General features: G+C 45.9%; 1 protein-coding gene across 3 annotated transcripts in view; it reads left to right on the top strand.

Annotated features, from left to right (window-relative positions):
* DCAF6 (DDB1 and CUL4 associated factor 6) overlaps positions 1-17,897 on the top strand; it is a 413,552-nt gene that overhangs the window by 134,889 nt on the left and 260,766 nt on the right. The gene's annotated exons all lie outside the window — the stretch shown is intronic.

Raw genomic sequence — 17,897 nt, 5'->3', positions numbered from 1 at the left:
CAGCACAGATGAAACCCCCACGAGGCTCTATCCTGATTATGGTTTACATGGAACAATAGAAGGGAAATTTTTTGGATCTGTGCTGGACTATACATAGGTGGACTTTACCTAGATGGACTGTTTGTGTGTGTGTGTGTGTGTGTGTGTATATGTATGGTGTATGCCGTGTGGTCTTAGACCTAGTCATCACCCCTGGTATTGTTGTCGCCCTCACCACCAACCCCATCTCCCCCCTTGCCCCCGACCTCCTTGTCTTTCCCCCCTTACTGCCGACCTCCTTGTGTTTGCACTTGTGATGCGTCCTTTGTGGTGCATCTTTCCTGTTGTGGTCCCCATGTGCGCTGGCTAGTGATAAGCGAGTACTAAAATGCTGGGGTGCTCGTTTCTCGAGACGAGTATTTCCCGATACTCGAGTGCTAGTTTTGAGTAACGAACCCCATTGAAGCCAATGGGAGACTCAAGCATTTTTTGAGGGGACTCAGGTTCGGTAGATGGAAGGTCGTGTGAAAACCTGTCAACCTCAGAAATTGATGGAAACACAACGGAAATGGACAGCAGGGGCAGCATGTATGCATGCCTCTGAGACTGCCTAATGGCACCATTATGCCTAATTCTGTGCAACAGCCCTGTTAAAACAGAGGTAGGCATAGGGACCACTGAAAAACTCAGCCTGACACAGCATGGCAGTGAGAACACAGGGAACCATTAAAACAGATGTAGCATATCATGAACCAGCCAAAAATTCAGCCTGACACAGCATGGCGGTGAGAACAGAGCGAACAAGGTAGAAGCGGTAGCCAGTCAGCCTTCCAAAAATTATACCAGACCTAGCATGGCATTGAGCTCACAGAGAATCCTTAAATGTGAGTGAGGAAGCAAGTGATCCCACCCAAAAATTATACCAGACACAGCATGGCATTGAGCACCCAGAGAACCATTACAAGTAAGTGAGGAAGAAAGTGAGCCTCCCTAAAATTAGGGCAGAAGCAGCATGGCCTTGAACATACAGATAGCCATCACAAGTAAGTGAGGCAGCAAGTGAGCCTCCCAAAAATTGGAGTGAGTCCAGGGGCTGGGATATGCAGTGGACATGAACCCGGGTGCTGACAGCTAACTGGCTAGGCCTGCTCTCACTCACCACTCACCATTAAGGGTACACTTGATGCCTCTCGACCGGGGGTGGTGAGGCCACAGCTACACAAAAAAATAAAATAAAACAGCTGGCTGGTTGGCAGGGGCGCGATCGGCGGGCCCCCGGCAACCAGTCCGGCTCCTCTGCAGCGTAGTGTGACGTCACAGCATGGCAGTGAGGACACAGAGAACCATTAGAAGTGAGTGAGAAAGCAATTGAGCCTCCCAATAATTAGGCCAGACCCTGCATGGGGGAAGAAGACTTGGCAGTTGGCTGAGAATTGTAGGAAGAGGGGGAGGAGGAGGAGGAGGAGAGGAGCAGGGCCGGTTTTAGACTAAATGTGGCCCTGGGCAACGTTGAAGGTGAAATATTGTAGCAGCAATTTAAGGTCCCCATACATTTGACTCTTTTGTTGCTGGTACCTGCTGCTTGTGGTAGGTTCGGCCATCAGTGTAAGGTGTATGGGGCTCTCTGGACAGTCCTCTGACAGATGATATCAGTGGACATAGGTTGGATGTTTATTTTCCATCAAGCCTAACCCCCTCTTTGTTCTCAGAGAGACAAGCCACCATCAGATCTGTCTGACTATGGCTTACCCCTCCTATAGAGGACACAGGAACACTCAGCTTTGATGTCTCATTAGTGATGTCTGTGCAGCCCTTGCTGTATATAATAAAGATATATACTACCTGATTACGTTCCCCGGTGTCCTCAGGTCTTGTCTGTGATATATACTACCTGATCATCAGCCAATGATTTTTGAACTTGCCAAAAGACAATGATTAGTTAATGACTGTTGTCTGTTGACTGTTGTCTATACACAGAGGGATATTGGCCGGATTAGGACAATTTTCGCTCGGTGTATTAGGGCCCTTAGTCACAGTCAGTCAGTTCAGAAGGTTACATGCCGAGACTGCCGCTATAGGCCAGGACCGACGCACATGTCAGGACCCCTGCTACAGGCCAGGACTGCTGTTAGTGTTGCAAACACAAAAATGATTTATATGCATTGTTTTAAAAAATAAAATAAAAAAATTACTATATCAGAACCAAATATTACCTCTATACCGTTATTGATGAAAACTTTACTATATATAGGCCAATATTACCGCCATAGAGAGACCACCGCATATTGACACCATATACAGACCAATATTAGCACCACACCATGACCGCCACATATTGACTCTATATATACACCATAGACTCTATATATACACCATATACAGACCAATATTTTTTTTTAAAGATATTTTATTAGTGGCTTATGTAATATTTGAACATACATATTGAAAATTCATGACATATTTAAAAAGAAAGTCGCTCACAGGCAACAAAGGATTGTATGTTTACAATATCATACAGATACTATGAGCCTTTGTAATAACCTTAAAAGACATATTATCATATACAATACAACGTAGTCTTACCAAAAACATAGGAAGAAAAACAGTAATTTATAATATCACCTTAAAACATGGTATAGATGTCAGATATTCAAATATGCTACCAATAGAATGGAGAGAATTGTCTGTAACAGAGAAAGGGAAAAGCGTAAGATATTCGGAGTGCTCCCAGAGTTCCCTTTGGGCGGCCATGCAATACCAATCAGTGTCCTTAAATTGATTAATGACAGAGTCTCTCTCTTCTATAGTAAAATCATGAATTAGAAATTGTGTCCATTTGGACATAAATGTTTTTGTTGATTTTTCTTTGGTGCGCAATACATCCAAAAGTTCCCAATGAAAGATCAGAGCGGAGATTACCTGAGAAATGTCTGGTAGAGTATCCAGTATCCAGGGTCTTAATAAACATTTCAGGGAAACTAATAGAGTTACATGAATTCCTTTAGAAGTAAGTAATTTAGGAGAGGGAGTAGTAGAGTCTATATCAATAAAATGAAACAGATAACTAAGAGGGAGAAGTGGTATGGCATGGCCCCAAGTGGACAGAAGATAGAGCCGCACAGACTCGCGTGCCGGCCCAGGCACAATGACACAAGTCTGCTTTAGGAAGGGAACATTTCGGGCGACTGTTTATGTGAGCAGTGTGGGAGTTGGAAAAAGGAATATTAAAGGCATATATAGCCTTGTGTATAAAGCGGAGATGTATTTCACGTAGAACCACATTGGGAGTGGCAGAATGCACTAGTTGAGATCCTCGCAATATTTGTTGGGTCAGATCCCCTGAAAAAATTACGGAGGACCATTTTTTGAATAAAATTTGTCTAGATAAATTCTTTTGAGAGCGTGATCTAAGTTCTCCATATGTATGTGATAAAGAATTATGAACCGGTAGTGTTGGGAATAGATTATCAAATTCTATATCACTTTCTGCTTCTGCTATGTCCCGCACTCTGGAAGTAAGAAATTCAATTATAGAATCGTATTGAGGTAAATTAAATGAAGACAATTTAAATCGTGTTCTGACGATATCCCATGATAAGAAAGTGTTGGAATTAGTATCCAGCAGATCCCCAACAGAAGAAACATGTGCAGTCAGGTGGGTAAAGTGGTGAATGCCACAGAGGAAATCTTTTCCATAGGCAAAAGGGTAAACCATATAATTTTCGTATCGCCTTCCATGGGGCAATGGTGTCTTTAAAGATAACACTTCTCTTAATTTCTGGGGGGAGTTCTGGTAATTTAGCATGTAGCAGGGTGGGTAAAGGCCAAGGTGCTGTTAAAGCTTTCTCAATTAAAATATTGGAGAAATATGACGTGTCCATAATCCAATCTTTAGCATGGCGAAAGAGAGCGGCTAAATTATATAATCTAATATCTGGGCATTGAGCGCCACCTTTAGGAGTAGGGAGACAGAGAGTGGAATGGGCAATACGAGGTCTCTTTGATTGCCAAATAAATTTAGTGAAATATGATTGGAGTAGGGAAACGTCAGAATGTTTGAGTAAAAGGGGTATTGTTTGCATTGGATATAACAGTTTTCCAAAACACATCATTTTGGGTACGGCCTAGAATCGACAATGGTAGAGATTCCCATCTCTGGAGATCCTGTTTTATTCTCTTAATTATAGGGCGATAGTTCAGGGAATATAGTGAGGAGGGAGTTCTGCCAATCTGGATTCCAAGATAAGTAATATAGGATTTAGCGATGGAGACCCCCGCAGGACCCGAAGTAGACCTCTTAAGTGGAGTTAGGTAAAGAAGTTGACTTTTATGTATATTGATTCTATACCCAGAGAAGGAACCAAAAAATTTTAAGGCATCTAATACTGCTGGAACATGTAGATCTGGGTTATCTAAATATATTAAAGTATCATCAGCAAAGCATGTAACTTGGATGATTTGGGAACCAATCTGTATGCCTGAGAAAAAGTCAGAAGAAATAAGATATCTAGCAAGAGGCTCCATCGCCAAATTGAACAATAGAGGGGATAGGGGGAAACCCTGTCTGGTACCTTTTTGTAAGGGAAAGCTATCTGAAAGGAAACCCGGGGTATGAATTCTAGCTTTCGGACATGTGTATATTGTGGAAATAAAATCTTTGAATTGACCTGTGATACCAAATTTTGTTAAGGTCATGTCCAGCCACTCCCAGCTGATATTATCAAAAGCCTTTTCGGCGTCAATTGCCAACAGACCTGGAGAGTGGCTGGAACGACCCCCAGATTGGACACCAGACCGGGCCGCTAGTACCGTTCTTATATTAGTGACACCAGAATGTCCTTTTATAAAGCCAACTTGATGGCTGCCTATTAGTGATGGTAGGATGTCTGCCAATCTATTGGTCATAATCTTTGCCAACAATTTTAGGTCTACATTTATTAAAGAGATTGGCCTGTACGAATTAGGAGATGTCGGATCCTTCCCCTGTTTGTGTAGTATTTTGATATATGCAGTATCTCCCGAGGGGAGCATGTGATGGTCAGTCAGAATAGTTTGGAAAGTAGAAAGAAGAGTGGTGGAGATGACAGAAGACATAGATTTATAAAATTCTGCACTATAGCCGTCAGGGCCTGGAGCTTTGTTATTTTTAAGTGTAGAGATAGTGGCAGTAATTTCCTCCAATGTGACTGGGGCGTTGAGAGCATCAAGAGAAGGGGTATCAAGAGAAGGTAGAGTTAATGACTCTAGAAAGTTCTTACCAGCAGCTAGATCAAGCCTATCTTTGGAATATAGTGAGCGGTAAAATTGTTGTAAAAGTTGTGATATGACTTTAGGATCTTTTTGTATATTACCCGCTGTATCTTTGAGAGCAGGGATATGTGTAGTAGGTCTACGCCCTTTAGCAAGGTTAGCTAACATTTTCCCTGATTTATTACCATAGCGGAATAAACGGGATATGTATTGATCTCTATATATAGCATTGAGTTTTTCCTGTGCAATTTGGAAAGCTTGTCTAGCTGCTGTCCATTTAGATGTATTGTCATCTGTAGGGGAAGACAGGAAAAGAGTGTATGTAGAGCGCAGATCTTGGGAAAGTTGGAGATAGTTTTTACGTGCTTCACGTTTCTGGGCAGCCACATAAGAAATGATTTGGCCCCTTAGAACGGCTTTTGCAGTCTCCCAGAAAAGTATTGGGGATTGTGTATGTTCAGCATTGTTAGAATAAAAGTCTGACCACCATTTTTTTAATAGTTTGATAAATGATTCATCATTAGCTAAATGAGAAGGAAATCTCCAAATAATATCGGATCCCTTCTGAAAAATGTCTCTTAATTGTAAACTAACAGGGGAGTGATCCGAAATGACTATATCATGAATTTCAGAGTCTTCTACTCTGCCAAGAGAGTCCGGTGACACTAAACAGTGGTCTATTCTTGACCAGGCCGTTTGGGAGTGAGAGTAAAAAGAGTATTCTCTACCATCTGGGTGTAGATGACGCCAAGAATCAGATAGGGAGGTAGAATTAAGGAAGTTGGATAAAATATTATCTGATGAAGTATATACAGTAGGGGTCTTATCTTCAGTTGTATTAGAACAGTATTTAGGTCTCCACCAACTATTTTAAGATTATTGTCATCTTGCAGAATGAGGTTTTCCAATTTTTTAAAAAAATCAGGTCTCTGAGTGTTGGGACCATAGACGTTATATATGCTATATTTGCCCGCTGGAGTGTCAATAAGAAGATGACATATCCTGCCTTCATCATCTTGATATTGAGATAATACCGTACAGGCTAAATTTTTATGTGTAAGAATAACGACCCCGCCTTTACGGTTAATAGCTGGTGAACCATAAACTGCACCCACCCAAAAACGTGAGTCTGAAATAATCCGATTCAGTTAAGGGTGCCTTCACACCTACCGTATCGCAGTAGAAAATCCGCTGCGGATCCGCAGCAGATCCGCAGCAGATTTAACTAAATGAATGAACACAGCATTAAATACGCACTGTCAAATCCGCTGCGGATCCGCAGCGGATTTTCTACTGCGATACGGTAGGTGTGAAGGCACCCTAATGGTGCGTTCACACCTACAGGATCCGCAGCGGATTTTCTACTGCGATACGGTAGGTGTGAAGGCACCCTAATGGTGCGTTCACACCTACAGGATCCGCAGCGGATTTTCTACTGCGATACGGTAGGTGTGAAGGCACCCTAATGGTGCGTTCACACCTACAGGATCCGCAGCGGATTTTCTACTGCGATACGGTAGGTGTGAAGGCACCCTAATGGTGCGTTCACACCTACAGGATCCGCAGCGGATTTTCTACTGCGATACGGTAGGTGTGAAGGCACCCTAAATGTGTTTCTTGCAATAATACTATATCGGCCCTAAGTCTCTTAAGGTGTTTCAGTATAGAAGTCCTCTTAGATGGGGAACGTAGTCCCTTAACATTCCAAGTGATTAATTTCATACAATATTAATAGAAGAGGAGGTGTTAAGAAGAGACCCTGGAAGCACAATAACATAGTGGGTAACCCTTTCAGGCAGAAAGAGAGGATAGCATGTAGCATATTCAGACAAACTAAAGGTGATATACCTAAGAATAAAACAGATAACAATATAACACACACCACCTATAAATAAACAATGCTGGACAGTGTTCTACATATATCAAAAAAATACTTTATTTATTACATACAACGAAAATTTATATTGTTTAAAAACATATATTAAAAAGGGAGCAGAAACCCATACAATACATGCATCAGATGGTATACAGGGCAGAGAAAAATAAATAGTACAATCGCTATATATTAAATCATTGATGGTTTATCAATTGACCCACAGAGGTATGAAAGAGCAAAAAAAATTTTTATAAGTGAGGAATAGAAATAATCCAAACAAAGTAAATAGGAAACAGTAAGGTAAACCTACATAAATGAAACTGCAAGTGCAGTCTAAAGTGCAACCAAGTGCAATACCATGTATAGTGTCTAAACCATACAGGTGTATGATCCAACCTCTGGGTATATGGTATATACTCCTGCCCAGTACCACCACTCACCCAACGCTGCGTTTCGCTGTGCAAGCTAACAATATAAACTAAGCGAATAAAGTGAGATGTGGACTTCACTATTTTCGTATTGTCCAATGTTCGGAGCATTCGCAAACTCCGCATTATGGAGAAGAAATAAAGAGAAAGAAATAACTGGTGGAGAGGTCACATCAACCTCCGCTCCACTAAATGAGTATATATTAAAATTAAAGACATACACATCCCTACCCTCCTGAGAAATGTGTGAGTTGTCACAGGGAAGCAAATAAATAAAATAAAAGGGAGAGCCAGTATATAATGATTAGTACTTAAAGAAGTTGTACTTAAACCTAAAACCATACAAGGTGGAATTATACAGATAAATAGATATACATGCACACACACACACATATACATATATACATACATATACATGCACACACACACACATATACATATATACACACATATACATACTTACACACAGACACACACACCACCAAATGCATTACTACCTAGACTAAAGAAAATATTAATGTAGTAACAAGGTGTCCCTAATATAGGATTTAGTCAACATATATAGGGCTAAATAGAGAAAAAATACTCAGTGTTAATGAGCAGCATAGCGTCCAACAGAATAGAGATGGCGTTCATAATCGTTCCATTTTTTCTAGCGTGTCAGTAGGACCATCCAAACGTCGTCTTTTGTGCTGGTCTTGGATAGGTGGAGTGAGACCCTTTACATCTTTAAGGGAAGAAATGGCTTCCTCAGGAGAACTGTAAAGAGGCTGAACCATCCGATTTGAAAACTTTCAGTATGGCAGGATAAAGAAGAGCAAATCGTATTTGATTTTTCACCATGTTGAGCAGATGTGTGCGAAAGCTTTACGTTTTTGAACCACTGCTACGGAGTAGTCATTAAACATGAGGATTTTGTGGCCACGAATTGCAACATCAACTGTAGATTTTTTAAAGCTTTGTAAAATGTTGTTTTTATCCTTATAATTCAGATACTTGACAATCACTTGTCTGGGTTTCTGTTCTTTTTATTTGCATCTTGCTTTCATTTGGCTGGTGGGGGTCCCACACGGTGCGCTCTTTCCACAGTCATGTGACCGGGGATACCCAAGGCTTGGGGAATTTCTAGAGAACATATAGCATGTAATTGCATGGCTGGAATGGATTCAGGGAAACCTATAATACGTAAATTGTTGCGCCTAGAGCGGTTCTCTAGATCATCAGTCTTGTTTGCAGTGAAGCTGTGACATTCATATTCTGTTGTAGTTTTATTTTTGTAGAATGTATTTCATCTTCTAGCAGGCTGACTCTCTCCTGAAGGTCAGTAATCTGTGAGGTGTGCCTTGCTATATCTCCCTGTATGGTTGCTGGGGAGGAAACTATAGTGGCCTCAAGAGAGGATTTTATGTCATTTAATATCATCTTGGACACTTGGATTGCCAGTGCCTTGTAAGACATATTTAGTCCTGGTATTATGGTGTGACAGAGGTCCGGCCCTGGGGTTTGTGAGGTGTTTCCTCTGTGTGTGCCTCAGCAGCAGCACCTGGTGTGGGCGCCATCTTAGGTGTCCCTGTGACAGAGCTGTGAGGTAAATGAAGGAGGGCTTATGGGGAGGTGTATAACTGCTTCCCCGCTTAATGAAGTGCTGCCTCCGACTCCTCGGCACTTAGAGAAGTCAGAGATGTGGTCCGGCAGGGCCGGTAATGTCAGGAGTCATAGCGGGGAGCGATATTATGAGCGGAGGGTGGAGGAGCTCACTCACACTGCTGCCATCCCATACGCCCCGGAACCGGAAGTCTATACAGACCAATATTACCGCCATAGAGTAACCACCACATAATGACTATATATACACTATATACAGACCAATATTACCCCCATACAGTGACCACCACCTAAGGACTGAATACCACCTTATTTTTTTCTCAATAAAATACACAGTATTACTTTAGTGACATCATCATACACTATACATAGGAGCTGCAGCCAATCACCGGCCTCAGTTACACTATACATAGGAGGAGCAGCCAATCACCGGCCTCAGTTACACTATACATAGGAGCAGCCAATCACCGGCCTCAGTTACACTATACATAGGAGGAGCAGCCAATCACCGGCCTCAGTTACACTATACATAGGAGCAGCCAATCACCGGCCTCAGTTACACTATACATAGGAGGAGCTGCAGCCAATCACCGGCCTCAGTTACACTATACATAGGAGGAGGAGCCAATCACCGGCCTCAGTTACACTATACATAGGAGGAGCAGCCAATCACCGGCCTCAGTTACACTATACATAGGAGCTGCAGCCAATCACCGGCCTCAGTTACACTATACATAGGAGGAGCAGCCAATCACCGGCCTCAGTTACACTATACATAGGAGGAGCCAATCACCGGCCTCAGTTACACTATACATAGGAGGAGCAGCCAATCACCGGCCTCAGTTACACTATACATAGGAGGAGCAGCCAATCACCGGCCTCAGTTACACTATACATAGGAGGAGCCAATCACCGGCCTCAGTTACACTATACATAGGAGCAGCCAATCACCGGCCTCAGTTACACTATACATAGGAGCTGCAGCCAATCAGCGGCCTCAGTTACACTATACATAGGAGGAGCCAATCACCGGCCTCAGTTACACTATACATAGGAGGAGCCAATCACCGGCCTCAGTTACACTATACATAGGAGGAGCAGCCAATCACCGGCCTCAGTTACACTATACATAGGAGCTGCAGCCAATCACCGGCCTCAGTTACACTATACATAGGAGGAGCCGATCACCGGCCTCAGTTACACTATACATAGGAGCTGCAGCCAATCACCGGCCTCAGTTACACTATACATAGGAGGAGCCAATCACCGGCCTCAGTTACACTATACATAGGAGGAGCAGCCAATCACCGGCCTCAGTTACACTATACATAGGAGCAGCCAATCACCGGCCTCAGTTACACTATACATAGGAGGAGCCAATCACCGGCCTCAGTTACACTATACATAGGAGGAGCCAATCACCGGCCTCAGTTACACTATACATAGGAGGAGCAGCCAATCGGCGGCCTCAGTTACACTATACATAGGAGCAGCCAATCACCGGCCTCAGTTACACTATACATAGGAGGAGCTGCAGCCAATCAGCGGCCTCAGTTACACTATACATAGGAGGAGCCAATCACCGGCCTCAGTTACACTATACATAGGAGGAGCCAATCACCGGCCTCAGTTACACTATACATAGGAGGAGCAGCCAATCACCGGCCTCAGTTACACTATACATAGGAGCTGCAGCCAATCACCGGCCTCAGTTACACTATACATAGGAGGAGCCAATCACCGGCCTCAGTTACACTATACATAGGAGCTGCAGCCAATCACCGGCCTCAGTTACACTATACATAGGAGCAGCCAATCACCGGCCTCAGTTACACTATACATAGGAGGAGCTGCCAATCACCAGCCTCAGTTACACTATTCATAGGAGCTGCAGCCAATCACCGGCCTCAGTTACACTATACATAGGAGGATGAGCCAATCACCGGCCTCAGTTACACTATACATAGGAGCAGCCAATCACCGGCCTCAGTTACACTATACATAGGAGGAGCTGCAGCCAATCACCGGCCTCAGTTACACTATACATAGGAGGAGCAGCCAATCACCGGCCTCAGTTACACTATACATAGGAGCAGCCAATCACCGGCCTCAGTTACACTATACATAGGAGGAGCCAATCACCGGCCTCAGTTACACTATACATAGGAGGAGCAGCCAATCACCGGCCTCAGTTACACTATACATAGGAGGAGCCAATCACCGGCCTCAGTTACACTATACATAGGAGGAGCCAATCACCGGCCTCAGTTACACTATACATAGGAGGAGCAGCCAATCGGCGGCCTCAGTTACACTATACATAGGAGGAGCTGCAGCCAATCAGCGGCCTCAGTTACACTATACATAGGAGGAGCCAATCACCGGCCTCAGTTACACTATACATAGGAGGAGCAGCCAATCACCGGCCTCAGTTACACTATACATAGGAGGAGCCAATCACCGGCCTCAGTTACACTATACATAGGAGGAGCCAATCACCGGCCTCAGTTACACTATACATAGGAGCTGCAGCCAATCACCGGCCTCAGTTACACTATACATAGGAGGAGCTGCAGCCAATCAGCGGCCTCAGTTACACTATACATAGGAGGAGGAGCCAATCACCGGCCTCAGTTACACTATACATAGGCAGAGCCAATCACCGGCCTCAGTTACACTATACATAGGAGGAGCCAATCACCGGCCTCAGTTACACTATACATAGGAGGAGCAGCCAATCACCGGCCTCAGTTACACTATACATAGGAGCAGCCAATCACCGGCCTCAGTTACACTATACATAGGAGGAGCAGCCAATCACCGGCCTCAGTTACACTATACATAGGAGCAGCCAATCACCGGCCTCAGTTACACTATACATAGGAGGAGCCAATCACCGGCCTCAGTTACACTATACATAGGAGGAGCCAATCACCGGCCTCAGTTACACTATACATAGGAGCTGCAGCCAATCACCGGCCTCAGTTACACTATACATAGGAGCTGCAGCCAATCACCGGCCTCAGTTACACTATACATAGGAGGAGCAGCCAATCACCGGCCTCAGTTACACTATACATAGGAGGAGCAGCCAATCACCGGCCTCAGTTACACTATACATAGGAGGAGCAGCCAATCACCGGCCTCAGTTACACTATACATAGGAGGAGCAGCAGCCAATCACCGGCCTCAGTTACACTATACATAGGAGGAGGAGCCAATCACCGACCTCAGTTACACTATACATAGGAGGAGCCAATCACCGGCCTCAGTTACACTATACATAGGAGCTGCAGCCAATCACCGGCCTCAGTTACACTATACATAGGAGGAGCAGCCAATCACCGGCCTCAGTTACACTATACATAGGAGGAGCCAATCACCGGCCTCAGTTACACTATACATAGGAGGAGCAGCCAATCACCGGCCTCAGTTACACTATACATAGGAGGAGCAGCCAATCACCGGCCTCAGTTACACTATACATAGGAGGAGCCAATCACCGGCCTCAGTTACACTATACATAGGAGGAGCCAATCACCGGCCTCAGTTACACTATACATAGGAGCTGCAGCCAATCAGCGGCCTCAGTTACACTATACATAGGAGGAGCAGCCAATCACCGGCCTCAGTTACACTATACATAGGAGGAGCTGCAGCCAATCACCGGCCTCAGTTACACTATACATAGGAGGAGCTGCAGCCAATCACCGGCCTCAGTTACACTATACATAGGAGGAGCCAATCACCGGCCTCAGTTACACTATACATAGGAGCTGCAGCCAATCACCGGCCTCAGTTACACTATACATAGGAGGAGCCAATCACCGGCCTCAGTTACACTATACATAGGAGCTGCAGCCAATCACCGGCCTCAGTTACACTATACATAGGAGGAGCAGCCAATCACCGGCCTCAGTTACACTATACATAGGAGGAGCTAATCACCGGCCTCAGTTACACTATACATAGGAGGAGCAGCCAATCACCGGCCTCAGTTACACTATACATAGGAGGAGCCAATCACCAGCCTCAGTTACACTATACATAGGAGGAGCCAATCACCAGCCTCAGTTACACTATACATAGGAGGAGGAGCCAATCACCGGCCTCAGTTACACTATACATAGGAGGAGCCAATCACCGGCCTCAGTTACACTATACATAGGAGGAGCCAATCACCGGCCTCAGTTACACTATACATAGGAGGAGGAGCCAATCACCGGCCTCAGTTACACTATACATAGGAGCAGCCAATCACCGGCCTCAGTTACACTATACATAGGAGGAGGAGCCAATCACCGGCCTCAGTTACACTATACATAGGAGGAGCCAATCACCGGCCTCAGTTACACTATACATAGGAGGAGCAGCCAATCACCGGCCTCAGTTACACTATACATAGGAGCTGCAGCCAATCACCGGCCTCAGTTACACTATACATAGGAGGAGCCAATCACCGGCCTCAGTTACACTATACATAGGAGCAGCCAATCACCGGCCTCAGTTACACTATACATAGGAGGAGCCAATCACCGGCCTCAGTTACACTATACATAGGAGGAGCAGCCAATCACCGGCCTCAGTTACACTATACATAGGAGGAGCCAATCACCGGCCTCAGTTACACTATACATAGGAGGAGCCAATCACCGGCCTCAGTTACACTATACATAGGAGGAGCAGCCAATCACCGGCCTCAGTTACACTATACATAGGAGCTGCAGCCAATCACCGGCCTCAGTTACACTATACATAGGAGGAGCCAATCACCGGCCTCAGTTACACTATACATAGGAGCTGCAGCCAATCACCGGCCTCAGTTACACTATACATAGGAGGAGCAGCCAATCACCGGCCTCAGTTACACTATACATAGGAGGAGGAGCCAATCACCGGCCTCAGTTACACTATACATAGGAGGAGGAGCCAATCACCGGCCTCAGTTACACTATACATAGGAGGAGCAGCCAATCACCAGCCTCAGTTACACTATACATAGGAGCAGCCAATCACCGGCCTCAGTTACACTATACATAGGAGGAGCCAATCACCGGCCTCAGTTACACTATACATAGGAGGAGCAGCCAATCACCGGCCTCAGTTACACTATACATAGGAGGAGCCAATCACCGGCCTCAGTTACACTATACATAGGAGGAGCCAATCACCGGCCTCAGTTACACTATACATAGGAGGAGCAGCCAATCACCGGCCTCAGTTACACTATACATAGGAGGAGCAGCCAATCACCGGCCTCAGTTACACTATACATAGGAGGAGCAGCCAATCACCGGCCTCAGTTACACTATACATAGGAGCTGCAGCCAATCACCGGCCTCAGTTACACTATACATAGGAGGAGCAGCCAATCACCGGCCTCAGTTACACTATACATTTGAGGAGCCAATCACCGGCCTCAGTTACACTATACATAGGAGCAGCCAATCACCGGCCTCAGTTACACTATACATAGGAGGAGCCAATCACCGGCCTCAGTTACACTATACATAGGAGGAGCAGCCAATCACCGGCCTCAGTTACACTATACATAGGAGGAGCAGCTAATCACCGGCCTCAGTTACACTATACATAGGAGGAGCCAATCACCGGCCTCAGTTACACTATACATAGGAGGAGCCAATCACCGGCCTCAGTTACACTATACATAGGAGGAGCCAATCACCGGCCTCAGTTACACTATACATAGGAGCTGCAGCCAATCACCGGCCTCAGTTACACTATACATAGGAGGAGCCAATCACCGGCCTCAGTTACACTATACATAGGAGGAGCAGCCAATCACCGGCCTCAGTTACACTATACATAGGAGGAGCCAATCACCGGCCTCAGTTACACTATACATAGGAGCTGCAGCCAATCACCGGCCTCAGTTACACTATACATAGGAGGAGCAGCCAATCACCGGCCTCAGTTACACTATACATAGGAGGAGCAGCCAATCACCGGCCTCAGTTACACTATACATAGGAGCTGCAGCCAATCACCGGCCTCAGTTACACTATACATAGGAGGAGCCAATCACCGGCCTCAGTTACACTATACATAGGAGGAGCAGCCAATCGGCGGCCTCAGTTACACTATACATAGGAGCAGCCAATCACCGGCCTCAGTTACACTATACATAGGAGGAGCTGCAGCCAATCAGCGGCCTCAGTTACACTATACATAGGAGGAGCCAATCACCGGCCTCAGTTACACTATACATAGGAGGAGCCAATCACCGGCCTCAGTTACACTATACATAGGAGGAGCAGCCAATCACCGGCCTCAGTTACACTATACATAGGAGCTGCAGCCAATCACCGGCCTCAGTTACACTATACATAGGAGGAGCCAATCACCGGCCTCAGTTACACTATACATAGGAGCTGCAGCCAATCACCGGCCTCAGTTACACTATACATAGGAGCAGCCAATCACCGGCCTCAGTTACACTATACATAGGAGGAGCTGCCAATCACCAGCCTCAGTTACACTATTCATAGGAGCTGCAGCCAATCACCGGCCTCAGTTACACTATACATAGGAGGAGGAGCCAATCACCGGCCTCAGTTACACTATACATAGGAGCTGCAGCCAATCACCGGCCTCAGTTACACTATACATAGGAGGAGCTGCAGCCAATCACCGGCCTCAGTTACACTATACATAGGAGGAGCAGCCAATCACCGGCCTCAGTTACACTATACATAGGAGCAGCCAATCACCGGCCTCAGTTACACTATACATAGGAGGAGCCAATCACCGGCCTCAGTTACACTATACATAGGAGGAGCAGCCAATCACCGGCCTCAGTTACACTATACATAGGAGGAGCCAATCACCGGCCTCAGTTACACTATACATAGGAGGAGCCAATCACCGGCCTCAGTTACACTATACATAGGAGGAGCCAATCACCGGCCTCAGTTACACTATACATAGGAGGAGCAGCCAATCACCGGCCTCAGTTACACTATACATAGGAGGAGCAGCCAATCGGCGGCCTCAGTTACACTATACATAGGAGGAGCTGCAGCCAATCAGCGGCCTCAGTTACACTATACATAGGAGGAGCCAATCACCGGCCTCAGTTACACTATACATAGGAGGAGCCAATCACCGGCCTCAGTTACACTATACATAGGAGCTGCAGCCAATCACCGGCCTCAGTTACACTATACATAGGAGGAGCTGCAGCCAATCAGCGGCCTCAGTTACACTATACATAGGAGGAGGAGCCAATCACCGGCCTCAGTTACACTATACATAGGCAGAGCCAATCACCGGCCTCAGTTACACTATACATAGGAGGAGCCAATCACCGGCCTCAGTTACACTATACATAGGAGGAGCAGCCAATCACCGGCCTCAGTTACACTATACATAGGAGCAGCCAATCACCGGCCTCAGTTACACTATACATAGGAGGAGCAGCCAATCACCGGCCTCAGTTACACTATACATAGGAGCAGCCAATCACCGGCCTCAGTTACACTATACATAGGAGGAGCCAATCACCGGCCTCAGTTACACTATACATAGGAGGAGCCAATCACCGGCCTCAGTTACACTATACATAGGAGCTGCAGCCAATCACCGGCCTCAGTTACACTATACATAGGAGGAGCAGCCAATCACCGGCCTCAGTTACACTATACATAGGAGGAGCAGCCAATCACCGGCCTCAGTTACACTATACATAGGAGCTGCCAATCACCGGCCTCAGTTACACTATACATAGGAGCTGCAGCCAATCACCGGCCTCAGTTACACTATACATAGGAGCCAATCACCGGCCTCAGTTACACTATACATAGGAGGAGGAGCCAATCACCGGCCTCAGTTACACTATACATAGGAGCTGCAGCCAATCACCGGCCTCAGTTACACTATACATAGGAGCAGCCAATCACCGGCCTCAGTTACACTATACATAGGAGGAGCCAATCACCGGCCTCAGTTACACTATACATAGGAGGAGCCAATCACCGGCCTCAGTTACACTATACATAGGAGGAGCAGCCAATCACCGGCCTCAGTTACACTATACATAGGAGGAGCAGCCAATCACCGGCCTCAGTTACACTATACATAGGAGCTGCAGCCAATCACCGGCCTCAGTTACACTATACATAGGAGGAGCCAATCACCGGCCTCAGTTACACTATACATAGGAGGAGCAGCCAATCACCGGCCTCAGTTACACTATACATAGGAGGAGCCAATCACCGGCCTCAGTTACACTATACATAGGAGCTGCAGCCAATCACCGGCCTCAGTTACACTATACATAGGAGGAGCAGCCAATCACCGGCCTCAGTTACACTATACATAGGAGGAGCAGCCAATCACCGGCCTCAGTTACACTATACATAGGAGGAGCAGCCAATCACCGGCCTCAGTTACACTATACATAGGAGGAGCCAATCACCGGCCTCAGTTACACTATACATAGGAGCTGCAGCCAATCACCGGCCTCAGTTACACTATACATAGGAGGAGCCAATCACCGGCCTCAGTTACACTATACATAGGAGGAGCCAATCACCGGCCTCAGTTACACTATACATAGGAGGAGCCAATCACCGGCCTCAGTTACACTATACATAGGAGGAGCAGCCAATCACCGGCCTCAGTTACACTATACATAGGAGCTGCAGCCAATCACCGGCCTCAGTTACACTATACATAGGAGGAGCCAATCACCGGCCTCAGTTACACTATACATAGGAGCTGCAGCCAATCACCGGCCT

The sequence above is a fragment of the Dendropsophus ebraccatus genome, chromosome 11 (genome assembly GCF_027789765.1).
Source record: "Dendropsophus ebraccatus isolate aDenEbr1 chromosome 11, aDenEbr1.pat, whole genome shotgun sequence".
Classification (NCBI taxonomy): Eukaryota; Metazoa; Chordata; class Amphibia; order Anura; family Hylidae; genus Dendropsophus; species Dendropsophus ebraccatus.
This window is presented reverse-complemented; position numbering and strand designations above follow the sequence as displayed.